Below are 20,238 nucleotides of genomic sequence, written 5' to 3'. Positions count from 1 at the left end.
AAATGGGAGGGACAGAGCTGAAACCATAAAGAATAGCACATGGCTCTGAAAATACAAAACAGTAAGAACAGGAGAATCCAGTAAGAATAGGAGTAGGGGGAGATGAGGAAAGGCCAGAGGCCAGAAGGGACAGGATAGAAAGGTGTAAGCAGAAGGACAGTGGCTATTCCACTGGATCTTAGGACAAGAAGAAAAATAAAAGATGAAAATTAGAAAGAGGCTTGAATTAGAATACTGAATGCAACCCCTCTGACCCTCACACTCTTGTGTGACCTGAATCCCAACTCCTCAGTCTGGGTCCAGTGCCACAAGACATGGCCATTTTTAGATGCATTGTGCTAGATGCAGCTATGCAACTGGAGAAATTTGTTTCTCTTTGTACTTTAAATGTAGGAGAAGTTTCTCTGCCTGATGGGCACTTTAGGGAAAGACTGATTGTGCTCCCACTGCACATGGTTCATGGCTTTTTAAAGCAGTGAAGGGGACATGTGTTTGACACAAGTCATTTTTAATACTCAATAACTCTCAGCTAACTTTCCCTTCTTCTGCTTGCTGTTTTATGACATACTTGTATTTATCTGCACTCCACCGTATGAACCATTTTTTGGTCTGATAAATGCATCTCCTAGAAGCTAATCTTAGGTGAGCAATTGAATGTCTACCAGCAATGGGAAGAGTGAACTACGTGCAGTTTATGGAAAATCTTGCGGTGCAGCAGCACCATATTCTGCTCCAAGGTTATTAGACACAAGCACCAGAGCAATGCAAGTTAAAGGAAGACCAAGACAAATTAAGGAAGTTTAAATTCAACCACAATAACATTCACTAGAGCTGACCAGAGGAAAGATACCCTAAGCGTCCTAATTATCAGGAAACAAATAACATTGGCTCCTCCCTATTCCCACAAATGTGACCATCGCAAATAGGCTTCAGTTAAGAAATACCACTACTGCAATTCATAGCATCAGAAAGAACTTGGACAATGCAATATATTTTCTTGCAGCAGAAAATACTTAGAATGATTGTTCAGGACTACTTTTACCAGGAATACTATTCTGAACACAGACACTTTTAAAAGTGAAATATTTCTTTAAAAAAAAGGCCTGAATCTTAAAATTTAAGTTTAAAAAAAAGGGGAAGGGAGGGCACTCATACCTGCAACATATGGGGGCTATATCCTTGTACATACATCTTATCTGATGTTCACTTTTTTTCTTAAAAAGTAAGAGTCAGAACATTTTGGCATGTTTTTAAATTCAAGGGCATCTTATATCCAAAGGAATATGGTATGTACTAAGGACAGATTTAAGGAGCTTAGCAAAATTGCTGCTGTTTCCATGTAAATTGGACAGAAGGTTACGAAATAAGGTTTTATCCCTGTATAGACCATGGTAGTTGTCTCCTGGTTAAAGGACGCAGGGAAGAACAAACTATATAAAAGCAGGGTCCCAGAGACTGTAATACCAGCCTCAGTACAACAGTTCAGCTACTCCTTATTAGCAGACAGAAAAATCAAGTGGGGGGAGGGGTTTAAGATACCATGTGAAGTATCAAAGTAAAAAAACCAAACAAACTGGTCCATCCTGAAGTGTTCATTCACAGCTGTTTCATTAGGCAACCCTGAAAGAAAGACAAGTAGAGTGGGAGACTTTGTGAGAATTTCTCCCTATTCTCTTTTTAAGTAACAGATTTCCAAGGTTTTATTGTGTGAACCTCTGAAGACTGAAGACAGCCTGGTATAAGGACAATGCAGGAAACATTTGGATTTTTTGTTTTAGCAAAAGAAAATAAATCGGACAATGAATATTATTACATTAAATGCAGAAACGATAAAAGCAAATGTTGCCTTTTCTAGTGGTTCTTGTACAGCAAAGATATGAATGTTGTTTTATGCAGCATTTATGATGAAAAATGCTACTAAATTAGAGGCACTATGTGGCTAGTTAAAGTTGAAATAAAAAAAAAAAAAAAAAAAAACTTCCACTGTAACCTCCTTCACTACCACCCCTTTTGTTTTATATACGTGGTAAACAAGTTACATGCAGGGCAAAATAGTCCATGCTTCATCTCAACCCAGATGTGAACGTATTGGAGAAGACTAAGCAAAAATATAACAGCAAAATGCACATGTATGAAATACTGCAAACTCTCAAATCTTCAAAAAAAGCTACAATCCATTTCCTTCCAAGTTGGATCTAGGAAGTGGTAGCAATTATGCACATACACTTGTGAACATATGCATGGGACTCTGAAATGTGACAAGGAAGATTTTGCTGTCTCTGGGTCAGAAAGCTGGGCTGCTTAGTGAAAGTATGATAGCTGTAGAAGGTGGAGCTTCACAGGATTCTTGAGCTGAATACGAAATTGAAAAAACATTAGCAGTCCAATGAGTTTTGAAAATTTGAGAAGTTCACAGCACAAAATATCACCAAGGCAAGAGAGTACCTTAAAGGATATGCAGCATCGAACAGGCATGTTAAGAGTTGGGAGCCCCAAATTCTTAAGTTCTGCCTCTATCTCCAGTCAGGTATGCAGCACCTCTAATGAAGTAAAATACCAGTTCATAAACGGGGAACAAGGAACTTGAAAAGACTAATTGGCTCATCTGAGTTCACACAAGAGCCCATGCTTAGAATTTACTCTTGCCCTCCATTTATCTTCTGTCTCTTATTGCTCTGTTTGCAAAGCAGGATGCTACTACTTAGACAGTGACTCCAAACACAAGATATACTGCAATAGAAGCTGTCCTAGTTTTAAATAAGAGCCTCTCTACAGGTCTAGGGAGACGGTTCCCCTCCTTTTTTGATATTCTGGAAGAGTGGGATGTAGAGTGAACCTTGTAGGTTTGTGAAGTAATGCTTCTGTGAGGATATTTTGCCAGGTTGCAAGCTGGGGAGGATTTTGCTCTTTAGCATCAGAGTGGAGGTCTCTCTACAGCTACTTCTGCTGCTAACAATGCCAAAGACAGGTGGGAGGGCTACAGCAGTAACTAAAATGTGCTTTCACTAGAGCTGAGAGCTAGTATGCTAGAAACTAATGAAAATAGAGTGCAACATTTCAGACAGGCTCAGGGCTCCTCTGGCACAGTAGGCTGTGCCTGCCCCATGCACAGCCTGCTGGGGTGGGGGCAGGAAGCAGAAGGAGAGAGGGGGACCCTGGAGACCCCAGCTGCTACTACATCTGGAATGATGGGGGGCAGAAGTGGCCAATCACCAGCTGCAAATTAACCCCTTGTAGGTTATAGGTGACCTGCTAGTTGGACAGCTCTATATTAACATCATCTTCTGTAGTTTCTTCTGTTGGGAAGTCTCCCATCTTTGGATAGGAATGGAGACCCACTGAACATCTCAAACGTATACGAGTAAAAGCTAGAGCCTCAGCTAAGGCAATAAACCAGAAGGCTTAGGCATGCTTGAACATGAATTGCGTCTTGCATGCTTTGTTTCTTTGAAACATGCTTTAAAGGATACTGTATACTTTTGTTAAGTCTAATCCAGAGATTCTTTTGGTTCCGTTCAGAGTAAAGGCAACTCTTGCTGACTGGCATCTTTGTATAGTTATTTGTGGCGCAATGGTAGAGGTATCCAAAGATATACCCAAACTGGATAATTTGACTGTGAGACTGCCAGCTCTGGAGGAGAAGAGAGAACCAGCGGGGCTTGGCTGAACTTTAAGTAAAAGGGGGAATATAATATATTGGAGTTACCAATTCTTTGCTCCTTTGGGGAATGCTCATTTTGGTTCTCAGGCATAAAGCATGAAGCAGGTAGCAATTCTCTTGGAGTATGTTTTGTTTGGACTTGCTAGTTTTTCCAAGCTGAAGAAAAGAGCAGAGCCTCTAGCTGTTTCTCTAGGAAGGTCATGAGGGGTGCAGCCAGACTTGCAAAGGAACCACTAGTTATTGGCAGTTCAGGAAGCAACTCAGAAGCATTTCACCTGCCTCCTCTGTACACTACTGGATGGTAAGGGTTTAAAAAAAAAAAAAAAATTCAGAGTCTAGTATTGCTCAAGTTAAAAGTAGGGTATATAAATGACTTAGGGCTTCCCAATTCATCCTGAGAACACTAGGTAAAGAAATAGAAAACCTAGATAGGTAAAAGCAGACTCAGGCTTTGGCTTGGCACAGCTGAAGCAAATGAATATAGAAGAGAGTAATAAGGTACAGGAAAGTAATATTCTCTGGATTTGTCAGATGTCACATCCATTTTGATTTTTGTACTGACCCTAGCATTTCCGCTGCCTTTTTTTATCCCCAACCTAGATTAAGATTTGTGCAGATGAAATCTGGGGTTAAATTTCAGAGTTTTGTTAAATGTTTCATAGATTTCATAGACATTAGGGCTGGAAGGAACCTCGGGAGATCATCGAGTCCAGCCCCCTGCCCAAAGGGCAGGAAGTCAGCTGGGGTCATAGGATCCCAGCAAGATAAGCATCCAATTTACTCTTGAAGGTGTTCAATGTAGGCGCTTGAACCACCTCCGCTGTTGACAATTGCCTATTTAAATTGAGGGGCTTTTGATAAAACAGGCTGTGGCTGGCCAGGCAGGACACACTTTTTCAAATCTGAATCTAAGAGGGAGAGACAGGGAAGTAAAGACAGGAACAAGGAAGCAAGGAATCACCTGATAGGGGACACTGATGATCACCAGAGAAGGCTGAGTGATCAGGGCATAAATTGCTAAAGAGGGCCAGTGGCTTACAAAAGAAAGGGCTGAGAGAATAACGGGTTATGTGCTTTTTGTTTTTTCTCCAGTTAATTGACCATAGCAAAGGTAAAAAAAAAAAAAAAAAAAAAATTATTTGAACAGCAGGTAATTTTACTCAACTTGGAACGGAACATGTTTATTTCCCTTTAACTTAAAAATCTAAATAAAAAGTTTGGAAACATCTTTTTTCCTAGTTTTATTCAGTGCTAATTTATGCTGAATTTGAGTATCTTTTTTTTGGTCAAGCAGAATATGCATACAGTATTTTAGTAAGAAAAGAAGCTTCACACAAGAGGAAAAAAAAAAAAGTGTACCTAGCCCTACATAACATCTATTTTTTAAGGAATCTAACTGGAGTGGAGCCCTGAAACAGAGAAGAATCATAGATGTTCAAGCAGAAAAGGAAACAGAATTGCTCTGTAGGGCGCTATTTAGTTTAGATTTTTGTATTTCTTGTACTAAGTGAAAAGTAATTGTGCTTGGAAACATGCACAAAGCCTGTGCTGAAGAGTTTTGCTGAGTGGATGCTATATAGTTAAGAGTTTACATTCTTGGAGGTGGCATACTTAAGCTTCTGATGTGTTTCAGAAGTGCCAGTAGTTCATGAGGCAAGAACAGGCAGAGAGCCTATGTCTTCTAGGAGATATGCCAGAGAGAGGTTAAGGAGAGAAACAATATAGCCTAAGGTAGCCCAGGTGTTGTGAAAAGTTCTAATTTATCGATGCCCCATAACACAGGAGAGTGAGGATATTGTAGATCAAGATGCAGTCCCTGAGTTATGAAGCAGCGAGTAACAGCCTGCAGAGGATGCCTACTACTACCACCCCACAATGAAAGCTGTTGTTCAGTTCTTCTCATTCATGCTTGGCTGGTTTTTACTCAACTTGGTGATCACTACATCAAGGAAGGATAGTGGCCGTCTATGAAAGTTACCAGGGGGGACCAGAGGGGAATGGGTGAGATGCTGTTCCCCTGAGCACCTCCCAGAGTAACAAGGAATAAACAGCCACAAGCTGTTAGAGAGTAGGTTTAGACTAGACATAAGGAAATGCTACTTCACAGTCAGGGCAGCTAGGATCTGGAACCAACTTCCAAGGGAAGTGGTGCTGGCTCCTACCCTGGGGGTCTTTAAGAGGAAGCCTGATAATTACCTAGCTAGGGTCATACAAGTTCAAACTTACCAGGGGTCATATGAGCCCAGTATTCATTCCTGCCCAGGGCAGGGGTCAGACTTGATGATCTGCTCATGTCCCTTTTGACCCTACATCTATGAACCTATGAGAGCAGCTTTATGCATGTTCCTGTGTTTAATCTGCACCTGCAGAAGCTATTCCCTGGTCTTTCATTTCCACCCCCTCCCCTGCCTCCAAGTGTTTTATCCTGTTCCTCTCTGCAATAATTTAAATCCATTGACTCTGATACTGGGGACAGACTTTTGCCCAATTGTTAATGAATAAAATGCAAAAAAGTCTATTCCTACAAGGAAGAAACCCCTCCCTCTTTTCCCACCCTCCCCAACCAACACTGGCTGAAACGAGAGACTTTTTTTTTTTTACTCCTGGGCAGGGCGCTAGCTAAGAGGCTATGGGTTCGGTAGATTGGCAGCAAACATAGCAGCCACTGAACATCTAGTAGAAGACTTTCAAAAACTGAATGATAAATGAATTGCAAGCTTGTCTGAGGTCTATCCCAACCATGCAGTTGGTCCTATAAAAAATTATCACCCACAACAGTTCTTGCCTCTCGGAAAGGTATTTCACCAGGGCTGTGTGATAGGTTTGAGGCATTACAGAAAACACTATCTTACATTTTCAGAGAGAGCCAAGATGTTTGTTTTTTAACCACATTCCCACAGCTACCATCCTGTGCAGCACTTTGCAAATAGAGAGATCAGTTTCTGAAGAGAATGAAAAATATTCATAGTACTTAGACCATTTTTTGAGTATGAAAGAATAGGAAGTTTGCCCACTACAGCCTTTGTATAGGCAACTATAAACAATATCAGGAATGATGCCAGGAAGCTGTTGGCAAGCAAGCACAGAAGTCTAGAGAAACTTAAGACAGAAGAAATCGCATCTAATTCTGAAGAAGGGTATTTAACGACACACACACACAGACACAAACAGTGATTAGGGACAAGAATAACAGACACGAAAACAAGACATTACTAGTTTATTCCATAACCCGTGTAAAACTCTGTAAAAACTTTATGTATTAGCCAAAATATTAGAATACAAACTATTGTTTCTGTCCATTTTTAGAATTTAGCAAGTGACCAAACAAGCCTCAAGTCATCCCAGGCAAAGTCTGGTGGAGGGAGGGAAGGGATTTCAATTTGCAGAACCTACATCCCAACTACCTTGTGGTGTTGAACAATCTTTTTATGCACAAGAGGAAAAAGGAGGATGATTGGAAGGAAAATTCATTTCTCAGGAGATACTTCAGAGAGATGTTAGTACCTAAAGATCTACACAAGAAAGTAGGGGGGGAAAAACTCCTTCACTTGAGCATCAATTCCTGTAACAAGTAATTGAATCTTTTGACTACATGCAAAATGTCTTTGTTAGTCAGTGAGCATTCTCCCCGTCATTCAGCTCCATTACTAGTTTGGCACACTCAGCCCTTTACCTCTTGGAAGAGCTGTGCTTCAGCAGTGGCCAGAGCTTTTTTTGAAGTTATGGAGCTGCAATTAATATGCATACTCCAGCTTGCATTTTGGGTTGAACTGTGTTGACACCGATTCTACTACTTAGAATTTCCTTGTTGTATGATACCAGCTGATCCTCCACAGCCCAGGAAGAATTGTCATGCTCAATATTTTAGGCCCTTCCTTCACAGCCAGATTTATTCCTCCAAACAAAAGCCTTTTCCACCCCCATTCTCCATTGCCTAATCCAATAGCACACTCATTTCCTGTAGCTCCTCTTCATCTGAGCCCCCTTGCTGGGTTTTATGATACTTCCAACCATCAGCTACCTCCTTGGGGTTGCACAGGGGCTAAGGTACATGGCTAACAGTCCAGCAGTCACATGTTCAAGGCCATAGCAGAACTGGTTATGGTGTGGCCTGTCAGATTCCAATGAATCTGCAAATTCTGCTAAATACCTTGTCAAAAGGACATGAAAAAGGAAGCTACCTCCCAGGTAAACAAACAAAAAGTCACAGGTTGGATTTATCCTCTCATCCAAATGCTCTCTTTAAAGGACCTGCCACTCTGTGACAAATGATTGTTTGCACAGTACTTCTGAAGCAGATTTCAGGGCTTCCTCACTGCTTCTGGTAGCCCTTGAAAACTAAAAACCCAACCACCCATTAATAAAAAAAGCCCTAACTAACCAAATCCCCTGTTCCAAAATTGTGTGGTTTTGTAGTTCAAAACAAAACAAAGGTTCTACCAATCCCAAATCTTCATGTGTTATGCCGCCTGCAACTAGAAGATAGAGGTCAATTAATGCCCAACATGAGCTGCATTGTACTGTGTGCAATCAGAAATACATGGGGCTGCATTTTTGACATCTGTAAACTCTCAAAAGAGAGTTCTGCTCATCAAAATAGTATTTCATCAATGAGGACTACGGAGCATCAGTGGGGTTGAATAAATGGTCTTCCAAATGTTACATTTGTGTACATAAACAAGTTTGTTTTCTAAATAAACTCACAAATATTTGAAGCTAGGCAAGGCCATGTTTTCATCAGCAGATACCACATACTAAAACATCTACATTATACAAACAAAAGCTAGGAATACCGAATTAGTGAACACGAGTAGAAAAAAAAAGGTTGGGATTTTTTTTTTTTGGTTTGCATTTATGAATACATGAAGAGCCAACTTTTCAGAAGAAAGGAGAGCTTGCCCTTCTCAGGAGCTTCAGTTCAGGGTGTAGGTTCTTAGCAGCACCTCTGCCACCAGACCTGTGGTGATTAAACAGTGCTAGATTAGTCATCTTGCAGACTGAGGGCCTATTCATCTTCAGCACAGGTAACAGCAGTGCAAGATTCCCTAAACTATCCTGCCACATTTGATTGGGGGTAGGGGGCAGGGGAAGGGGAATTGCATGTTGGAACTGGTTGTGCGTATGTCTATGGGATAAAATGCAGAGAGATACTGGTATTTGAGCTAGCTCAGCTACTGGAAGCTGTATTAAGGCAGCCCTTCGCCCAAGCTAACATCTCCTGCTTTTCACTTGGGTTAATTAGCTGGGCAGAGCACTGAGCCAACATGGCTGTACTGTACCAGGACCTGAGCTGTCTCTGCAGGGCACTGCATAAATGTGAAAAACCTCTTGGGTTCCTTGGTTGGTCTTCTGAGCAAAGATTCCAGTTGATATCAGCTCTAGGGCTCAGAGATGCATACTGAACACTGGGGTGATATCATGTAATTTGATTTCTTCATGGCACCAAACCTCTGATTTGTGCGATACTAAGTAGTTTCACTAAAGCACCATGAGGCTCTGCCTGTGCTGCTGGATGTGACCCTTCTACTTTACTCTAATTTAGCTTTGTAAGGCTAGGGACAGACATTACACATAAATCTGTTTAAGTGATAAGAAACTGGTTTAAACCTGTAACAAAACAGACAGTGCACATAAACCAATTTCAAAATGGCCAAAGCCCGTTTGAGATAAACCTGGTTGAATGTAGCATCAGACTTAACCGATTTGGCTCAAACCAGTTACACAATGTCTGTCTCAGACCCCTTACTGGTTTAAGATAAGCCAGACTCCGCTAACATCCTGGCATGCTCTCTGGGCTGGGTGGGGTTCTCTGCTCCAGCCTCAGGGCTGACCCCACCCCTTTACTTTGTAGCTGGAGCAGGGACTGGCCCTAGCAGAGACACCAGCTGGCTTGGCCCCATTAAAGCAAAGTGGGCAGGGTGGGGGTTAATTCTTCCCCTCTTCCTTCACCACAGCCATGATCAGCCTTTCTGCTGGGGAGCAGAGGGGAGGAGGCTGCAGTGGTGGCCCCTGGAGCTGGCAGACAGGGAAGGGAGAAGGGAGGAATTAACCCTTCTCTCTGTCCCCTTCACCTTAATGGGGCCGTGTGGGGTTGTTTGTCCTGCAGGGTGGGGAGGGGGCCCATACTGTTCCATACTGGGGGGGAGGGGGGAACTCTTCCCCCCCTGCCGCCTCCCAGGGTGGAAAGGGGGACTTTGTGAGGTGCTGGATGGGGACTCTTCTTCCTCCTCCCCTGCTGCTGTGTTGCTGGGAAGGGGGTGGGGTGGGGCTCCATGGGGTGCTGCCTGGCCTCAGAGTGGGAGCAGGTGAGTCTGTTCCATACTGGGGAGGGGGAACTCTTTCCCCTCCTCCCCCCAGAGGGGCAGGAGTGTGGAGCTCAGCTGGGCAGGGTGGAGGGTATAGGGACCTCCTCACTTCCCCACCCCCCATGACATGCAGCCCCTGCTGCCTGGCAGCACCAGCAGGTGAGGAGGTCAGGGTGCTCATGCCCAGCACAGGCATGACTCCATTCAGCACTGTGCAGGGGGAGGGAGTGGAGCCTGCCTTATCCCTACAGGTCTGCCCCCTGAGCCTGAAACTGCAATGGAGGAAGCCTTGCACTGGAGCCAACTGCTTCCCTCACTTCCAGTTGTACAGATCCTTCATTCTGCTGGGAGTGGAGGCTCAGGGAGCAGAGCCACAGGGATAAGGCAGGCTCCAAACCCTCCCCCCACAAAGCGCTGGCCGGAGCCATACCTGCACTGGACACTAGCACCCTGACCTCCCTGCCTGCATCTGCTGCCAGGCAGTGGGGGCTACATGCCACGGGGGGGGGGGGGCAGGGAGGAAGTGTGTGTGGGGGCCTCTACATCCCCCACCCTCCCTCACACCCCACACCCTGCCCAGCTGAGCTCTGCACTCCCACAGCCCCTCTGAGGGGAGGAGGAGGAGGGGGGGAAAGTGTTCCCCCCAGAATGGAAGAGCCTCCTCCTGCCCTGGGCAGGGAGGAGTGTGCATGTGGGGGGTGAAAGAGTTCCCCTCTGGGGCTGACTAGCATCTCCTTTCCCACCCTGCAGCAATGGAGGAGAAGCAAGGGGGGAAGAATCCCCCCCTGGGGCTGGGCAGCCTCACAGAGACCTCCTTCCAACAACACAGTGGCAGCAGGGGAGTAGGAGGGAGAAGAGCCCCCCCCCCCCCCACTGAACAGGGCCTCCCTCCTGGCTCCACAATGGTGAGGAAGAGGGGGAAGAGTTCCCCCCTGGGACCTGGCAGCCCTATGCGTCTGGATTGCTCCCAGCTGTCAGGGAGCCACTGGGGCGGGCTTGCCAGGGCCTGGCCACTCCCCACCCACCTCAGCTCAGCTTCCCTGTGGAAGGGAGAGCTGCTCTACTGCCCCTGGGCTTCTGGCTTGAACCACAGAAGGCATGTGCCAAATGTCTATCCACTTGTACACTGGTTCACTCTTTGCAGGTTAGACTAACCTGCAAAGACTGAATTAATTCAGGTTCAGGCTGTTTGAATGTCTGTCCCTAGCCTAAGTGTCCATTACAGATTTGACAACATGAGGACAACTGCTTGAAGCAACATATAACTCTCCTGTTACTAAATGGTCAGGGATTTTCCTTTTGTTGGATTGCCTCATAGAATTTTAACTAAACTGACTCATGAAAAAGCTTTACTTTCTTCAGTGCATATTCTGTACATGGTACATTCACTTGACTTTACTGGAAGGCTGTTCAGTAACATTTCAAATAAGTAACATGCATATTGAAAGTAGGAAGAATGTCTAAAGATGCCCATTATCCAGCGTAATTCCTCAGAAGCAAAGTGTTACATAGACATTACCTCTTTGAAGAAGGACCCATAGGCCAAGATTTTTAAAGCACTACTAATACCCTATTACAACATTCTAGTAGGTATTTTAATTACTTTCTCTTCTCACATTCTTTACAGCTAAGCTCATTAGCATGAAAAAAGCATTTTTAAGAATTTTAAGTTCATTAGTTCCTGCTGCTTATTCCCTATAATCCCTTGTGAATTTGACTGTGATGCTATTCACAATTGGAGGATTAGGACAACTTCAGGTGGGAACAAGCAGCGTTAGTAGCAGATGAACTTGTATGCTATGAGGGGACAGGCTATATGCCATACCCATATCAGCACCCTGAAAGGCAAAGGAAAGCCTATGAAACTTAGATTCACACGCATGTATCCAAGTGTTGTATAGATTTTTTAAATCTTTCTTCAGCCTTCCCACTCCTGGACCTTTCTAGTTCAATGTGTTTTGACTCAAAGAGGCAGGAACATACACTGTCAGCCTCCCCCCTACTGATTCATTTGCAGGAAGGACTATTTTGTTTAAGAAAACAACTAAGAACTAACAACTGGCAGTCTAGCTATTACGCAAACTTGGCTTCACCTTTGGAGAGCAAACTACCCAATTTAATCAACTATCTGCATCAATGCCTACTTTTTTTTTTTTTTTTTTTTAAATGGAGTAAGTAGTTGTGTGGGTTTTTTTGTTAGAATATCTTGTGATATAGACCACAGGGTTGCTAATAATTTAGATTCCATATGGCCTGGGATATTGTGCAGCTATAGAAGGAGAGGCAAATCCACGAGCAAGCAGGGAAAGTGTTCCCTTCACTAAGGGGGCTGGCTGTCCTAATGAACAGCTGCACAAATCCAATCAGTCTTTCCATGAATGGGCTTTTTAACACCCAAGTTCATTCCAGCTAACATCCAGGCAGGCTAACAAGATTGTCCTGAAGACTCAGGTGTCATATGGTATGCTTGCACTGTGATAAAACAGGTGCCTGCTTTATCACTGGTTCAGTAGTGGTGAAATATAGCGATTCTTGTGGTCTTACTGACCAATACACCAGAGCTACAGCTTAACTTTCCAGTAGTCTCCTCTAAGCACTCAGAAGTGAGTTACTATGTAGGACAGCTAGGCCATAAATTGTGTCAGTCACAGATGCTTGCTGTTAGTTCAGTCTATTGAGAATATGATGCTTATTGAGAGACAGGAAGGAAGAACAGAACACTTAACTTTCTTAGTTGGATCTAGCCTAGTTAGAGGAGCACTCCTCACCTGTTCTAAACACCTTATCCTAATTTTGTTCAACGTTCATATAGCTATATCTATATGAATGCCAGAAGCCATCTTGCCTGGCCCTCACCCCCAGAGTGCTGAGCTTCAGGAAGCTGAAAATAAAATATATAAATTTTAAAATAAAAGTTTTCCAAGATACTTGTATAAATTAAATAGAACCTCGACCCCCAAGCTCCCATCAAGGATGTGGGCTAAAGGCTTGGGTTTGTTTTTGACTTTAAAGTGAATCTGGCTCATTAGAGTGGTGAGACAAGAGCCAGACTCTGAGAGGTGCTGAACTTCCAAGAGAGCAGGCAGCCCATACATTTCTGTTGGAGATTGGGGTATCTGCTGTAAAGGAACTACCTAAAATATACAAACAACAAGATCCAAAAGGATGAGGTGAGGTCAGCATGTCCTGTGCCTATGCAAGTATAGGTAAAGGTAGATTCATTTTGCTCTGAGTATGTGAGCAAACAAGTATATTATAAAAGGTTGACCCATCCCTCTTTGGAAACAAGGCTGTTTTTGTTGCAGCTTTCTGAAAGTCATGGCTTTACAGAATTGCTTCACTGACCATTACTTAACAACGTATTTCTATTGCTGTCCTTAGGAACTAGGGGGCTATGACCCAGAACATAGTGAGACACATTCATCTAAATGAGACCTGCTGGTAGTGCTATTTAACTACAGTAGAACCAAGGCAAAGAAAGGCAGGTTATGTATGTACCAAAACACTGTATGGCTTTTGTAAGTAGGAACAAAGGCATTTCAAGACCCAGTGTGCTGCACACAACCTAGTAGTGGCTGCACACTGTGGGAGCTATGAGTTTATGACTTATGAGGATTTTCACCCCTACTTACCTGGGAAGACATGTAAACAATGAAGCGGAAGAACAGAACCCTCCAAAATGTTAGCCCCAATAGATTTGTGGTTATTGAATTCTCACAGGCAGCAGGAGATGCAAGTTATAGTTCCTCCTGCACCCACAGGCAGTTTAAACATGCATTTTCCACTTCCCAGCATTGCCAAAAGCACTCTCCACCTGTTCAGTTGCAGCTGGAAGGAGAAGATATATAGTGCAAGAGCAAAAACAAGCCAGAGGGAGTGTGGCTCAGTGGGATGGTGCCCTGGAAGTGAAGGGGACCTGGATTGAGACTCCCTCCCCTGTCCCCGGTGATGTTTCCATATCTTACTTGTGCATAGTCATTGGATAGACAGCAACAAGCCAGTTTTAATAGGGGGAGGGAGAAAGATGGGTGCTCTTGGCAGTGAGGTTAGGGTACTTTATTGGAAAATAGGAAATGGAGGGTCAAACCTCTTTTTGGGGGCAAAACGGTGATTTCCAAAAGGTGTGCCTCAGCCCATTTGTATTCTATGAGAATAGCAAGAGTGTGCTAAGAGGATAATTTTCTCTCTTATTTTTGGTATTTTAAGGAAGGGTACACAGCATGCGTGTGGAGTAGGGCATAGAGCAGGGCACAGCTCTAAGCTGCATGCTGGGGAAAGGGGGCTGATGAAAGCTGTGGCAACACTGGGACCGGGTACCTGCAAACTAATGCCACCAGATCCTGCCTAGATCCTGGGGACATGACTGCACTACACACCTGAGTGCTTAGTGGTGCCCCCAGCTCTGAACATGTGCAGCCAGAAGCCATCTTGCCTGGCCCTCACCCCCACAGTGCTGAGCTTCAGGCAGTCCTCACCAACAGCTGCATGCCCCCCACTTCTGTCCTGACTGTGCCTGTACCCCAGGGCAGCCTGGAGTTTGTGTGGAACTCCCTCCCTCCCTCCCCCCCAGGTTCCAGGGTGCACAGCAGAGCAGCTCCACATGCCCCATTCAAAAGGCTGCTGTCTCAGTTCAGCCTGGCACTGCCTCACCTGAGGAGGACTTTCCCTGCACTTGCACTACCATGGCTCCTTCCACTCCCCCCACCTCCAGCTTCTGGCATCCACTGCTTTTCCTTGGTCCAATTTTCAAGTGTAGATGGGAGGGGTGCCACCAATTTTAATGCAGAAAGAAAAAGTGTGACCCAGATAGCAAACTTCTAGGAAACACTGGCCTAGAACCTCAGTCTCTATGTGTAATGCCTGTCCCTAGCCCTAAAGTGGTTTAAGTGATTAGAAACTGGCTTAAACCAGGTTGAGATAAACAGAACAGATGTTCAGTGCACATAAACCAGTTTGAAAATGGCTAAAACCAGGTTGAGATAAACCTGGTTGAATGTAGTATCAGACTTAAATGATTTGGGTCAAACCCGTTTATGCTGTCCCAGACCCCTTGCTGGTTTAACTTAAACCAGCCATCCCCAGCATCCTGGCATGCTCTCTGGGCTGGGTGGGGTTCTCTGCTCCCCAAAAGGGCTGGCCCTTTCCTTCTGCTCCTTAGCTGAAGCTCTGGTAGAGACTTGCAGGGACAGAGCATCTGCATGGCTTCTCCCTGCCAAACAGGAATTATTCCCTCCCTCCCTTCTGCCTTACACAGACCTCTCAGCATTAGCTAGCAGTCCACATGCTAGCTAATAAGTGCTTTGGGAGATGACAAAGCAGACAGGTTTTTTTGGAACTAATCAACAGGTAGCTTAATGTACTTCCTTAGAAGAGCTGTTTAAGAAGAGCTCCATTAGTTAATGGTGAGAGGCTTTGTTTTCTTAATGGGTTGATAAACACTGAGTTAGGGGTGATAAAGATTCCCTGTTGGGGAGTGTGGGGGAGGGAATAATAAGAGCATCCTGCCAGGGTCTGGCCAGGCCCCCCCTTCAGCTCAGCCCTGTAGAAGTAAAGGGAGGGCTGCTCTAGTGCCTCCCCCTCCCCAACTTCTAGCCTGAGCCACTGCAGGCTTGTGCTTGTATTTCTGGAATGAAAAGGGATGTCTATCCACCTCCAAATCAGTTCAAGCTTTGCAGGTTAGACTAACCTGCAAAGATTGAGTCAGTTCAGGCTCAGGCTTTTTGAATGTCTGTCCCTAGCCTAGGTCTCTGGGCAAGCATCCTAACCATTAAGCTAAGGGTGGAAGGGCTTTAGTCCTGACTAGTTGTTGTTTTTCATGGATTTGCACAGTTTATGCACCTACCTGGTTGAAAAAGAATCACCTCAGAGCATAAGGGTCCAAAACAGGTCTTTCTAAACTTGGACCAGCAGAAGCTGCAAAGGGAGGTAGGCTCTAAAAAGCACCAAAAATATAAAAATAACTTGTTTTTCCATACATGGAGATTTCTGAAGGAGGCAGGAAATCTCATTTCATAGCCCTGCTTGCTATAAAGCACAGCAAAGCACACTTGACAGGCTGATGTTAAATTAGTTGACCCGCCTTGTTCTCCTGGGCTGCTTGTTTGTCTGCCATTATGGTTTCCTTCTTCTGTGACATTAAGAAAAATAAAGGTCCACACTCCTTCACCAAAGGTGAAAGAGTGACTATCTTGGCATTTCCTGGCTAAAGCAAGAAAGTAAACAAACTAAAAAACACCTTTCTGAGCTAGACTTGATGGTTTTGTGCTTTTCTGGAAAGAATTCCTTGAATACTACTTTACAAAGGCCCGGTACTTGGGCATCTCTAAGAGTTATTCTCATTTACCCCTCACTTTCTACATGCCAAATGTAAATTCTGCCTTCTTGCTTTCTTTTTCAAACCACCTGCATTTGCCACTGCATCACTCGCATAAAAAGAAAAGAAAAAGCAGGGAAAGCGCCTCCTGAAAGCCCCACATGTGCATTATCCTCTCTGTATAATTAATATGATACTTAGTTCAGTGATTTGTGGGGAAAAAGAACTATTCCCTTTGTTAGGTGCTTTATGATGCACAGTGCCAAGAAGTCTATTAACATCAACCACCTGAATACTAACGTCTTCTCTAAGGACTATGCATCATAACATATTTTATTGCTACTGCAAAAAGAGCCTCCTTCCTCCCCGCCCCCCCTTTTAATAATTTAAAAAAAAAAAAAAGGAAACAATTTCAAAACAGCATATCCCCTAAGGATTATCTAACATCCGAAAGCTAAGGTCATCAGAGTTAGAAAAACTCCTCCAAAGGAGTGATTATCTTCTTCCTCCCTGGATGTGTGCTGTTTTGAGGTCAGTTACTTAATAATAGCCTATTATTTTATAACTCATGTGAACAATTTTGCAGCCAGACCAAGAGAAGTGAATAGGCTCCACATGGCACACTAAGGCTAACTCAAGCCATTGTCTAACCGCACAAATTGCTCAGTTTGACTTCACGCTCAGCCAGCTGCTACTTCCCACAGTGGAGCACAAATGCAAAATGCATTTGCATCTCCTGGCAAGTACTTCAGATTAATTATTACTAAGTAGTAGAAGGGGCTGCAGTGATAGAAATTTGGAAAACTGGTGGCAAACACTTTGCTGGTGCTTATGGGAACTACAGTCAGTCTGGCTTTTCAGGTGCCTGTTATACAACAGGTCTGTTCCATGGCTAAATGTGCATATGGTACTATCCCATAATTTTACTGACTACAATAAGCTGTCTACCCTGCCACTGTGATGTTTTAGTGGCTACTGTAGGATGGAGTATCCTGTTTGGATGAGAAAAATAGCAGAAGATAAGCTAACAAACTATTACTATCTTAATGGGGACCAAGACCAGAAGGTTTGTCACATGACACAGGGTAACAAACAGCTCACAGAAGTGCCTTAACTTTATCTTATGTGCAAAATTAGAGATATGACTGCTTCGCTGTTAAGCTTAGACATTCCACTTTGGTGCTGGTTTTCTGGGCCCTGGGCTTATTTGTTTGGAAGCCCACTTGGGATTTAAAATTTGTGATATGTATTTAACACTGCAATTTATGTCAAGGCAGATTGTTTTGCATCTTGCTTGGTGTTGATGGACAGCATTACCAATAATAGCAGGAATGAAACAGTTTACATTGCCTGAAGCCTATTCATTCTTGAATGGAAGTTCACATGACTATAGTATTTTCTTGCTATTTAACATGCAAGACAGAAAAATTGGTTAAAACTTGTGATCCTGGTGATTGTAAAAGAAAGAAAAAGTTAATGCTTTGTATCTAAAACAATTTGCTATCAAGGCAAGAGTGATTGTGGGGGGGGAGAAATGACTGTCTTTCCTCTTGATAGCCTGGATAACACTTTGAAAGCTGAAAATTGAACCACCCAATTGCCATCGCACCTTTTCACCGGTCCAGGGATACCCACAATAAGACAGCCAAAGGATAGTTAACTCAAAAGCTTGACTGTTGGAGCTATGGTATCAGTACCAACTCTTCTTCCATGTCTCTTGCTCCCTCATTTTTTTTTCTTTTCTGTAGTTTAAAGACCACTTTCCCATTGCTTACTTTCATACCTCACATTCCACACGAGCAAAGAAGAATAAATGAGCAACTTCAGGATTTTAAAGGAAAGCTACAAAATAAATCACCCAAGATTCTCAACTTAAACGTTCTTGTAACTACAAGGGTTAGTACCCATGGCCTCAAGCAGGTTTGAGGTTTTTTTAAACCCTATGCCATACCAAGACAGATCAAACAGGATACAGAGTGACAAATTGGGATTACAAATCCAGTTTCTCACCTGAAACTCTGACTGGTTTTCTTCAATTTGCTTCTGTAGATGTAGTCACAGATGGGTTGTCACGGGTACAACCAGGACACAGGCAGTCAGAGCTTGACCCTAGGAGATCACAGTCCAGGGGTTTAGGAACAGACTCAGGAAATAAGGGCTCTGATTAGGGTTGGGGGAATCAGGAGCAGGTGTGTCATGAGGTCAGTGTCTGCAAAGGACCGAGATATAAGCAGTCACTCTGGGCGGTACTGCAAAACAGGAAGGAGGAACAAGAAGCAGGGATTTCAACCAGCCACTAACCAAGCAGTTCAGGGAAGGCAACATACTCCTAGAGAACTAGGACAGCGACCATACTAAAGATGCAAGCTACGAGCCAGCAGTCAGAAGACAGGGCTCTGGTCTAGGCTCAAGTCTGGAGCAAGGAGCTGACAGACAGGAACAAGCATGAAACCAACAGGCATTGATTGCCCAGAGAAGAGGAAACTGAAAAACAACCAGCAGAACCTAGACGTAAAAGCACAAAGCCAAACAAGAAAACATGTCCCCTACTGAGTAACCTGTTAAGTACTAAGTGAACCACTGTTTATAAGCAGGCAGCCAGGCCTTTGCAGGCAATTAGGGGTAATTACACCCCTGACCAGCCAGGCCCACTCAGGTAACTAAGGCCGGCTGGTGGCTAATTACTTTTCCTGCTGCTCTGACTCTTGACATTCATGCCTAGGTTTCTGCAGACTCTGTATACTTGAATTTCGTGTTGTGACTGCTGGCCCACATGTACTGCCTCACAAAGTGAATAAGGTGTGGCTGGCACATATCCATCTAAACTGCATGCAAAGTTGTAATGTGTCTGCTTTTATACCGCACAATAAGTCTTTGGGAGAGTTATGTACTTTAAGGAGTTACAGCTCCTTTAACAAAGCTTCTGTTGAGTTGAGTGGTTCAAATAGTGGCCACATGAGAAATATGGCAAATATTGCTACCCAGCCATTAATACATACACCATCAGCTTGGGACAAGGAGGATAAAAAGTATTTTTTATCTTGAAAGCAATAAGGAGTGAGCTTGATCTTGTAGCTACAAGCCTGGACATAGTCAGTGATGGCAAGTAGGGCTAAATGTCTCTCTGATGGAGAACAAAAATGGTGCAGCAGAAGGATTGAGTCCCACACCTGAGAGGGCACCGGTATGAACAGGGAAGCAAGTGAAGACTCTTGCATGCAGAAGAACTTTATTTTCATTTTATTTGGAACAGGAACACATCTCCAAAGGAAATAGCTGCTGTTGAGTGACATCACATTCCCAGTGTTTGTTGCTCCAGGAAGACAAGAAATCCAGAAATCCTGGGGTCTCTGGCCCAAGACAGTCCATATGGCAGGACTGCCCTGGAACTGTAGCCCCTGGGAGCCCTACCTTCAAGTCACAGAGCTTGGAAATCCAACAGTAGGGCTGTGCAAAATTTTGCTAAGCGTTTCGTTTTGAACCTGTTTTGATGCATTTTGAGCTCGAAACAGCAAAATCAAAACAAAATGAAAAGCTGCCAGACAAAATGAGGGCACTCGGAACATTTTGAAAGTTTCGAAATGCTTCAAGTTTCGAAACAGCCCGGTGGTGGGAGGCAGGGGAGACTCAGGGATGCTCTCCGAGCAGCTCTGAAACCCTGTGAAGCTCAGATCAGCAGCGGGAGGTGGAGCAGACCTGGCTCTCCCCACCTCCTGCTGCCAAACTGTGCTCCATGGGGCTGGCGGAGCTGAACGGAGAGCAGCTGTAGCTCTGCCCATCTCCTGCCACTGGGCTGAGCTCCGTGGAGCTCAGCGCTGTGTGTGGGCTGCATCTAGCACCGGTTCCAGGCAGCAGTGGCAGCCTCCTGTCATCCAGCGCAGGTGTGGGGGCCTGCGCCCCCAGGAGAAGTCTGGCACAGCCCTGCAGCCCTCCTGGGGGTGCAGGCCCCCAGATCTGCA

The sequence above is a fragment of the Crocodylus siamensis genome, chromosome 3 (assembly GCF_052110815.1).
Source record: "Crocodylus siamensis isolate JL-2025a chromosome 3, ASM5211081v1, whole genome shotgun sequence".
NCBI lineage: Eukaryota > Metazoa > Chordata > Crocodylia > Crocodylidae > Crocodylus > Crocodylus siamensis.
The sequence above is the reverse complement of the archived record's forward strand: the minus strand, read 5'-3'. Positions refer to the sequence as shown.